This window comes from Crocodylus porosus, unplaced genomic scaffold, assembly GCF_001723895.1.
Source record: "Crocodylus porosus isolate Cpor-Errol unplaced genomic scaffold, CroPor_comp1, whole genome shotgun sequence".
Lineage (NCBI taxonomy): Eukaryota > Metazoa > Chordata > Crocodylia > Crocodylidae > Crocodylus > Crocodylus porosus.
The window spans coordinates 108,385,196-108,394,341 of NW_017728918.1; the positions used below are offsets into that span (position 1 = coordinate 108,385,196).

The 9,146-nt window shown below is 52.0% G+C and overlaps 1 protein-coding gene across 1 annotated transcript in view; it reads left to right on the forward strand.

Annotated features, from left to right (window-relative positions):
• The first annotated feature begins 2,024 nt into the window (after positions 1-2,024).
• TBPL1 (TATA-box binding protein like 1) overlaps positions 2,025-9,146 on the forward strand; it is a 21,935-nt gene continuing 14,813 nt past the window's right edge. Inside the window, exon 1 of the mRNA XM_019538086.1 lies at positions 2,025-2,201. The gene's annotated coding sequence lies outside the window, so the exon portion shown is untranslated. The remainder of the gene's footprint in view (positions 2,202-9,146) is intronic.

The window sequence follows — 9,146 nt, forward strand, 5'->3', positions numbered from 1 at the left end:
CTTACTACAATACTCAAAAGTATCCCCACCTTATTCCTGTGAGTCTGCTGTTCCTGCTATAATTTGAGTCTAAATTACATTTTAAAGAATGTCATGTCAACAAGTGAATATTTATCTCTTGAGGCTTTTGAGGTTGGAAGCCTGAGGTCCTCACTCTTGTCACCAGTGCGTTCACAATACTGCTGTCACACTAGGGCAGCTTAAGTCTGGCTGCAGGTGACACTAAGCATGAACAACCTGTGCCTCTGGAGACTGGGGGAGCATGGCGACCACCTGCAGGCAGCACTGGGGGTGGGCCAAGTGGAGACTGCCAGCAGGCAGCCGCAGTGGTGTCAGTGGCAAGTGGGGTGGGTGGCAAGCAGCAGGCGGTGAGCTGGGACCACTCACAGCTGCCATTCGCACTGTTGGCAGCCGCATCAGCAGCAAGGGGCGGCGGCAACCACATGCAGAAGCCGGCAGTGGCTTTAGCAGCAGCCAGTATCTGGGGGAGGGGGGGCACGTGCCTCCCTGTGCCCCCCCTCCAACACACAGACATCACCTATGACTTTAAGCAAGGTTCTATGGTGGTATCTTTTAATAGACCAACCGCACAGTTGTCCTGTGCCCAAAAGCTTGAGTGACCTCTCTCCCAGCTGGGCCAATAAAAAATATCATATTTTATCACATGCAACATGCTCCCAAATGAGGGACACCTTGTTTTTTGAAAGGCAGAATGAAGGGGGAAAAAGATCTCTTCTTAAAAGTACTGCTAAACCATGTAACTGAGCAGCAGCTTCTTCAGCAGTAGTCTTTGCCAGGAGTGGGGAAGAGAACATGCCCACAGCCAGCAGTACTGTGCTAACCATACTGCCCCCTCCCCAGCACAAATATTGTGGCAATCGTTCCCCTCTGCCTTCCCCAAGGCTGAACTGCTGTTACTGTATTTCCTTATTTATGACACCCACCCAATTTCCAAGAGCTGGGTTTTGGGAGGGGGTGTTGTATGCAAAACAACACTGGTATTACAAGTGCATGCTTGCCCCTCTCACCTTTAATGAAAATTGAATAGAAACTGGCTACAGAGTTGTTACACATCTTGTGGCATCTCCATCCTTGGAGGTTGTTGAGCCCAGCTAGAAAAAGCCCCGGCTGGGATGAACTTGTTGAGGCTGGTCCTGCTTTATGTGGTGCTGCGCGGGAGGCGCTGCCACTGGGGGCGGGAGGAGCTGCCACTGGGGGCAGGCAGAAGCAGAACAGCCCCCAGCCAGGCCAGGCCCCAGACACCAACTGGAGTGCAGCGGGGACTGCCTTGGCAAAAGTGGGCAGCGCTCAACCCCACGCAGAGGCAGCCGGGGAAACCAATGCCTCAGGCCCCTATTGCCTCCCTTCACCCCCTGCAGGCTCCCAGCCCCACCCCCGGGCCAGGGGCATTTAGGGCCCTGCCCACAGCGGTCACCACCCCATGACCCGGTCCTGCATTCCCCCCGCAACCACTGCTCCCTGCCTGCCCCAGACCCATGGGACTGCTTGTGAGTTTTTGGGGTGGGGGTGGAAGGAAGCTGACACCACCTGCAACAGCTCATTAAAACTGTCTTGCGGCCCCGGGGCCCAAATCATCGTACCCTAGGTGATTTTCAAGCAGGCACCTTCTGACGGTCCGGCGATTTTTTTGTAGCTGGGCAGCCATTCTTATGATGTCACAACCACTCTGCAGGGGCTGGGCCCCATTTATTGTGCTTTTAACCACTCGGTGAGATGATACATATGCTCAACGTGTAGCAGGGACCTTAAGGAGGGAGTGGGCGCCGAGGGCAGGCTGGGGCCACACACGCAAAGAAGCGGCTGGCTGTAGAATGCTCCCCCGCCCGGGAGGCCCGCGGGGCGCGGGGCTTAGAGGTGGTGGCCGCAAGCTCCACCTCACCCCTCAGCAGCGTCCGCGTCACGCCCCCGCGCTGCCGGCTCGAAGCCGAGGGCGCCGGAAGTACGTAGGCAACCCCCCCTCCTCGGGGGCTGAAGGAGCGGCGGCTCTTCCGGCGGGCGGTCTAGCCGGCGCTGCGCCTCTATGGTCGTCGTTCTCCCTCTTCTCCCAGCCTTGTGCCATGTTGATTGTCGCCGCGACGCGGCCCAGGACCCGGAACAACAAAGGGCGCGAGGGGCGGGGCGGCGCGTAGCAACCGGCCCGCGCGCCGCCGATACCCACCCGCCCGCCGCCTGCCCACACGGTAACGGCCGCGGCCCCCCTCCCCTGTGGGCCCGGGCCCGGGGCCGGCACTGCGGGGGGTCGGGATAGCGGGCCTGCCCGCTCCCTCCGCCCTTCCCCCTCCTCGGGTGCCGGCGCGGGCCGTTGGGGGCGGTTATACCCTCGCGCGCCGGGGGGGGCGGGGGCAGCGTTCGGAGCACCTGCTCCCTCGCCTCGGGGAAACGGCTGTTGCCTGGCAACTGGGGTTGGGGCGCGGGGACGTTCGCTGCCAGGGGGCAGCCTGAGTGACGCAGGGATAGGTCTTAGTTTGGGGAGGGCACCTTTGCAGGGCCGTGCAGGGTCTTGGCAGCTGGAGGCAGGCATGGTGCAGAAGGGTTCTGAGGTGCCTTCCAGATATGTTTGTTAGTCTCCAGAGAATGTGGGCCCCCCAAGAAAAAACTATAAGCATGTCTTCAAGAGGGAGGCCACCAGGAGAGGAACGGCTCATGGCTGGGAGACACACAATAATAAAACAGTTCCATAGTTTCTAGGGTCAGAAGGGACCTGAGTAGATCATCTAGTCCAACCCCCTGCCATGGCAGGAAAGAGTATTGGGGTCAAAAGACCCCAGCAAGGTGTGCATCTAGCCTCCTCTTAAAGACCCCCAGGGTAGGAGCCAGAACCACTTCTTGGAAGTTGGTTCCAGATCCTAGCCGCCCTGACGATGAAGTAGCGCCTCCATGCCTTCCTGGCTTGCCCATGGCTGTGGCCACTCTTTGCTGCCCTCTTTAGCACACTGGATTTGGCCTTCTCCCAGACTGAATTTTCTCTATTCTGTACCAAGCACCTGAAGGGATCATGATCTGCCTGAGGGGAGTGTCATGTGGGAGTCTTCTGTGGGACCAGCAGAATGGTGGGATGGGATTTCTTCCCTTTGCCGGCAGGTTGCACCCCCCCTCCCCCCCAGGGCCTGGAGATCCTTCCGGAGGTGTGCACATTGCTGGCACCCGTTAGCTGTGCAGATGTGGTTCCCAAGGTACACCTAACTATTTCAAATTGGAAGCTATAGTGCAAAAAGCTAAAATCCAGCCCTGCTGTGGCCTGAGATCTCTGAAACAGAAGGATTGCCGTGTTGTTTTCCCGTATTCAAACAAAAAACCAAGTGAAGACTAAATTGGCATTTTCCGAGGTGCACCTTGAGTCCGTGGAGGGGTGCCTTGAGCCATCTTTGTTAATGGGAGTTCGGTTGGTTTTGTCATTGTGTTGCACTGCCCGTATGGGGAAGTGATTAAAACAACAGCAGTTACTTGGCACAGTGGAAATAATGCCAAAACTAAATGGTGTCTTGGGATTAATGCTTGCCTAATTTTGTAAAGAAGTATTACTGCTCTAGTTGGGCACTTAATTTGCATAAGTGCTGAGGTTTTCCATGGAATATAATTGGTCTTCACTCAGCAGAAATATTCACTGCCTGGAGGCAGAGTAAATCTTGCTAGACCTGGACATTTGCTTCACAATAACTTTTCCCTTCATAACAGGCTAACTGCCACAGAAAAGGTGTGAAGCGCCATTCCTGTGGCAGGAAGTTAGGAAATGGTTTTGGGCAGAGTACTTCCAAACCCACCAGTAGCTCTGACGTTTTTGAGGGAGGTCTCCTTGCCAGCAAGATCACATAACTATAGGAGTTGTCTAATGTCTCTAAATCCCATTTCTTGGGACACTAAAAATAAACTTTAGAAAGTTATCTGAAAGGAGAGAATGGGACCTCCTTTTATTGCTTTTTGATGCTTTATGAGAAAGAGACTTTTGATTTTTTTTTTAAAGCTCTGTTATAAGAACTATTAAAAACAAAAGGTGAAAGTGCAAAATTGTGTGTCCAAGCATGAAACACTTGTCAGTAATGAAAACATTCATATTGCCAGAGATTGAGATCCCCTTTTCCCAACAGCCTTCACGAGGTTACACATGTACAACTAGCCATCCATCTTCCTGAGTGCCACCCCAATGGCCCAGTGAGACATAAACTAGTCCACATTTTGTTGCAAGTTAATGTTTCCAGATTCAAATGTGATGTGCACCTGAACCAAGGAGTGGAACTGTTGGAGGGTGCTGTCGGAGTTGGCTTCTTTGGCTATTCAGGCTCTCCATCTTGGCCTGGCTCAGCAGGAAATTGGCCAGGCAGATCATGATCCCTTCAGGTGCTTGGTACAGAATAGAGAAAATTCAGTCTGGGAGAAGGCCAAATCCAGTGTGCTAAAGAGGGCAGCAAAGAGTGGCCACAGCCATGGGCAAGCCAGGAAGGCATGGAGGCACTACTTCATCGTCAGGGCGGCTAGGATCTGGAACCAACTTCCAAGAAGTGGTTCTGGCTCCTACCCTGGGGGTCTTTAAGAGGAGGCTAGATGCACACCTTGCTGGGGTCTTTTGACCCCAATACTCTTTCCTGCCATGGCAGGGGGTTGGACTAGATGATCTGCTCAGGTCCCTTCTGACCCTAGAAACTATGGAACAGTCTCCTCCATTTCCTCTTTGCAGAAGGAACAGGCTGCAGATGCTGCTGCATCTGGGTGATGGACAAAGGTGTCCATGGCCTGCCTCTGGGGCAGCACTGGAGGTTGCCAGTTCTTTTGGTGATTGTGGAGAGGGGGAATGTACAATGTTGTCTTGAAGTAGTTCCTCTTAATTTTTCAGTGATGTGACTGTCTGTCATCCAGGGAAGAACCTGTACACTCTGTGCTAATTACCACTCATTTGGGTCATTGTACATTTCTTTCCTTTTGAGGGCCAGTGTTTCAGGATCTTTTTCTTTCACTGTGTTTGCGTAGCAACTTTACAAATGGGGCTAAGTCCTATGCAGGTTCTGTGGGTGCTACTTGATATGAATAATGTTTTCACCTTCTGCCGAAGTAGTACTTTTTTTTTTGAAGTGGGGGGATGGGAGGTCTCTCTTGGCTTCATTTTAGGAAACTTGCTACTTTCTAGTCAGCTGTCACTGAGATGAGCTTTGCCTTTCTAGTGCGCTTAGCATGTTTCCTTCATATTTTTCCTTTGGGATATTGTGAGGAATGCTAGGCCGCGGAGGGAAGAAAGGCATCCTCAAGCTCACTGTTTTTAAGAAATTACAAACTTGTGGTTGTATGTGTACTTGCATGAGATTTTGAAAACTGACTCAGTTCTTACTTTGGAGCAAGAAAACTGAATAAAGAACAAAACAAATGTGTAATGTAAATGGAGAAAAGTAATTGATTTTTAGTATTTCTTTCTTTCAACTTTTATTTCTGTTTAGTAACAATGGTAGATTTTTTAAAGCATGAGAGCTAAGTTGAAATACCTTAATTTTTTTGAGAAGCCTGTGCACGGAGCTAAACAAAATGTAGTTGAGCCTAATAGGCTAGGTTTAGGTATTCAGCATATTAGAAATAATTGCATCCTTTTGTTTTGTGTCATCCGTCTTAAAAGCAGTGCTTTGTACTTTCACTGAAATGATACCTAAGCCAAATCTGGATTGCTGTGGATCCTCTGAAAGGATGGTGGCTTAACTGTATCCCAGAATCCTTTCTCTAGTCTGGGTTATGGTATCCATTCTTTCCTCAAATCTTGAAGTCATTCAGTGACAACTTCTAGGCGCAGGCAAAATATGGCCCACAGGCCGGATCTGACTCACGAACTAATTGTACCCCACCCAGCCCTTCTGCCCAACACTCCCCAACATACCCTATTGCGCCTCACACCTACCCTTGCTCCAGGCAGCTAGTAGGGAAGCAGTGGGGGCAGGGGCAGAGCTGCAGTTGGGTGGGAGTGTGGGGCTGGGACTGGCAGCAGCGCACAGCCCATGCCTGGGGGGTGGGGGGGTGGCAGCAGCATGGAGCTCAGGTGGGCAGGGTATGAACGGGGGGGTGGCAGAGTGTGGGGACCCCCCACACCCCGCCCCCCTTGGTATGTAATCTCCACTGGCAACAACAGCAGCAGGCGGGGACGCTCTGAACGCTTATGCCTCACACAGGCACTGGCATCCAGTGGCACGTGGTTCAAGCCAGCGCTGCACATCATCCCACCAGACTGCTTCCTATTGCCAGTGCTTCGCACCACACGCATGCAGTTCCTGCACTTGTGCACCATTTGAGGGAAGCCCTGTGCCTTGGAGCCAGCTGCCTTTGCTGCACCTTGCTGTGCAGGTTCTGGGTCTCCACCAGAAGTGGAGGGAAGCCCCAGTCCCTGCTTCCCCATAGAGTTCCAAGACCTGTGTGGGGCAGCAGACAGGGAAGGCAGCCGGCTCCAGCACATAGGGCTGCACACGTGTGGCACAGAGCCCTGGTGACAGAGGCATAAGCACTCCTTAAGTGCTCCCTGCTGCTGCTGTTGCTGCCAGCATGGGCCACGCGCTGTGTGGGAAGTATGTGGGGGGGTCCCCCGCATTCCCTCACACCCCTTCATCCACCCTACAAATGCCACACACCCACACTCTACCCCCACAACACTCCACATATACACCCCCACCATACCCTATTGCCCCCCCCACACAGCCACATCCTCTTACAACCTTCCCACGTCATACTGCACACATCCCACCCCAGCTGTACCCTCCACACAATATATAAGACTAAGACTTTATTTTTGAGTTATGCAATTACCTGTATATACACTATGCAAACACAAATTGTGACAAAAATATTTTTTGTAATAAAATATGTTATACTAGGTGTTTGACTTTTAGGGTATGATTTTTTTGTTGTTGTTGTTCTAACATGGCACCCCCCCCTCCCAAAAGGAGTATTTCTTTTGGGGTAAGGGGAGGGACTTCCGTTGGCAAAGGTCAGGGGTTAGGGGCGGGACTTGCAGTCTCAAGATGGCAACCAGGGGGTGAGGCAACTCTCAAGGAGTGAGGCTTCCCATGCAGCCCTCGACAGTTCACCAAAACTTGTTAAGTGGCCCTGCACCCAAAATAATAAATAACGTGAACAACTTTATTATTATGCACACATCCTAAGTATGCATCAAAACTCCTACTTTGAAATTATTGATTCTTATAGGGTCAGATTCTCAAAGGAAAAGACTAGTGTCTTAACTTGAACAAACGGTTTCACTTCCTGTTGTTAGTGAGGAAGTTTAAATCAGTATTATAGGGCACCTGTACTTGTAATGGAGCTGTGCTCTGATGCATGCTAATTAGCACCCGATTAATCAAATCTGCTGCTAGTCTGCCAGAGCATGCTAATTGATGTACTCCAGCAGCGTCTGCATCATGTTTATTCGCATTTCAAAATTGTCAAACAAGCTTTAGTTAAAGTGTCCCCCACCTCCATTTTGAAGTGCAGGACTGAACAAATGATGCTGTGGTCACTTTAATTAGAGTGGCTGTCAGAGCCACTCTAAAGCGCCTTGCCCTTCCACCCCAGAGCACATGTATAGATGCCCATAGTTGAAGTATTTACTATGTAAACTTTTGACTTCGTGGAGAAATAGTAAATATTGAAATGTTCTTGTTCAGACATCATTGAAGCACAGTGGAAGGTGATTTTTATTTTTTTACATTGGGTTCAGGTACTTCTTGTCTAACATCCCTTAGATTTGCAAGTATTTGTTAACCAAATAACTCACAAAAATTCAAGGAAAATATCAGTTGTTAAGATTAATTTCCAAATGCATTTCCTTTTGGTTTGCTGCCTTTGTATCATCTGATCTTTCAGAATACTGTTAACTGAGTGGGACACATTGCTATTATAGTTGTAACCTGACAATATCTGAACACACAAGCTGTGCCATCACTCTTATATTTAGCATGTATGTTCTCTTATCCATGTCTGTGGAGAGAGATTGTAGACATCCAAGGAGGAACAGTTATTATTGAAACAGGTGCAAAGGGAGACTTAAGTACATTCTATTGTAGTGTAGTAGGTCATTGTAGATAGACGTGAGCTGCTTCTGATTTTTTTAAGAAGAGTACTGGTACCCTGATGTTAGTTACCATTGTTCTTTTCTCTCCATGCTCTCTGTGTCCTCTTTTGTGTCTTCTTCCTATGGGTCTATTCCAGGGGTTGGCAACCCCTGGCACGCGTGCCGAATATGGCACGCGAAGCCATTCTGCCAGCCCCAGCTCCAGGTAGCTGCTGCCAGTGACGGAGCCCAGCCTGCTCCCAGCAGGGCTTGCGGTGTCCCAGCTGCCTGCTGGAAGCAGCCCAGGATCCTGGCTGGCAGCAGCTCCCCAGACCTGGGAGGCTCTAAACAGCTGTGCTGGGCTCCAGCATCAGCTCCTCACTGGCGTGTGCAGGAGCACCTTGGAGCGGGCAGTCGGGGTGGAGCCTGAGGCAGCGCAGCCCTGGTGTCTCTCGGCATGGAGGTGATGAGCCCAGTGCAGCTGTTTGTAGCCAGCCTGGGCTCTGAGCAGCTGCAGCCAGCAGCGGGCAGGCTGCAAACAGCTGTGCCAGACTCCACAGCTCCGGCATCAGCTCTGTGCTGGGGCAGGCTGCAAACAGCTGTGACTGCGTGTGCACTTCGGGGCAGACGGCAGGGCAGCTCAGCCCACCCCGAGGTGCCTGTGCAGTCACTGCCAGCATGGAGCTGTGGAGTCCAGTACAGCTGTTTGTAGCCTGCCTGCTACTTGCTGCAGCTGCCCAGAGCCTGGGCTGGCTACAAACACCTGCACTGGGCTCATCATCTCCATGCTGGAAGCAGAGGAGAGACCAGGGCTGGCTGCCTCAGACCCCTCCTCCACCGCCAGCTCCAAGGCACGTGTGCACATGCTGGTGTGGAGCTGATGCCGGATCCCAGCACAGCTGTTTGGAGCCTCCCGGCTGCAGCCGGCCCCAGCTCTTGGTAGCTGCTGCCAGCCGGGATCCCAGGCTGTTTGCAGCCTGCTGGGACGCTGCAAGCCCTGCTGGGAGTGGCTAGCTACCCAGAGCCAGGGTAACTGCTGGCAGCCACAGAGCCCGGGCTGGAGGGCAGGGGCTTTAGGTGCAGAGCAGGGGCTTTGGGTAGTGGGCATGGGGTG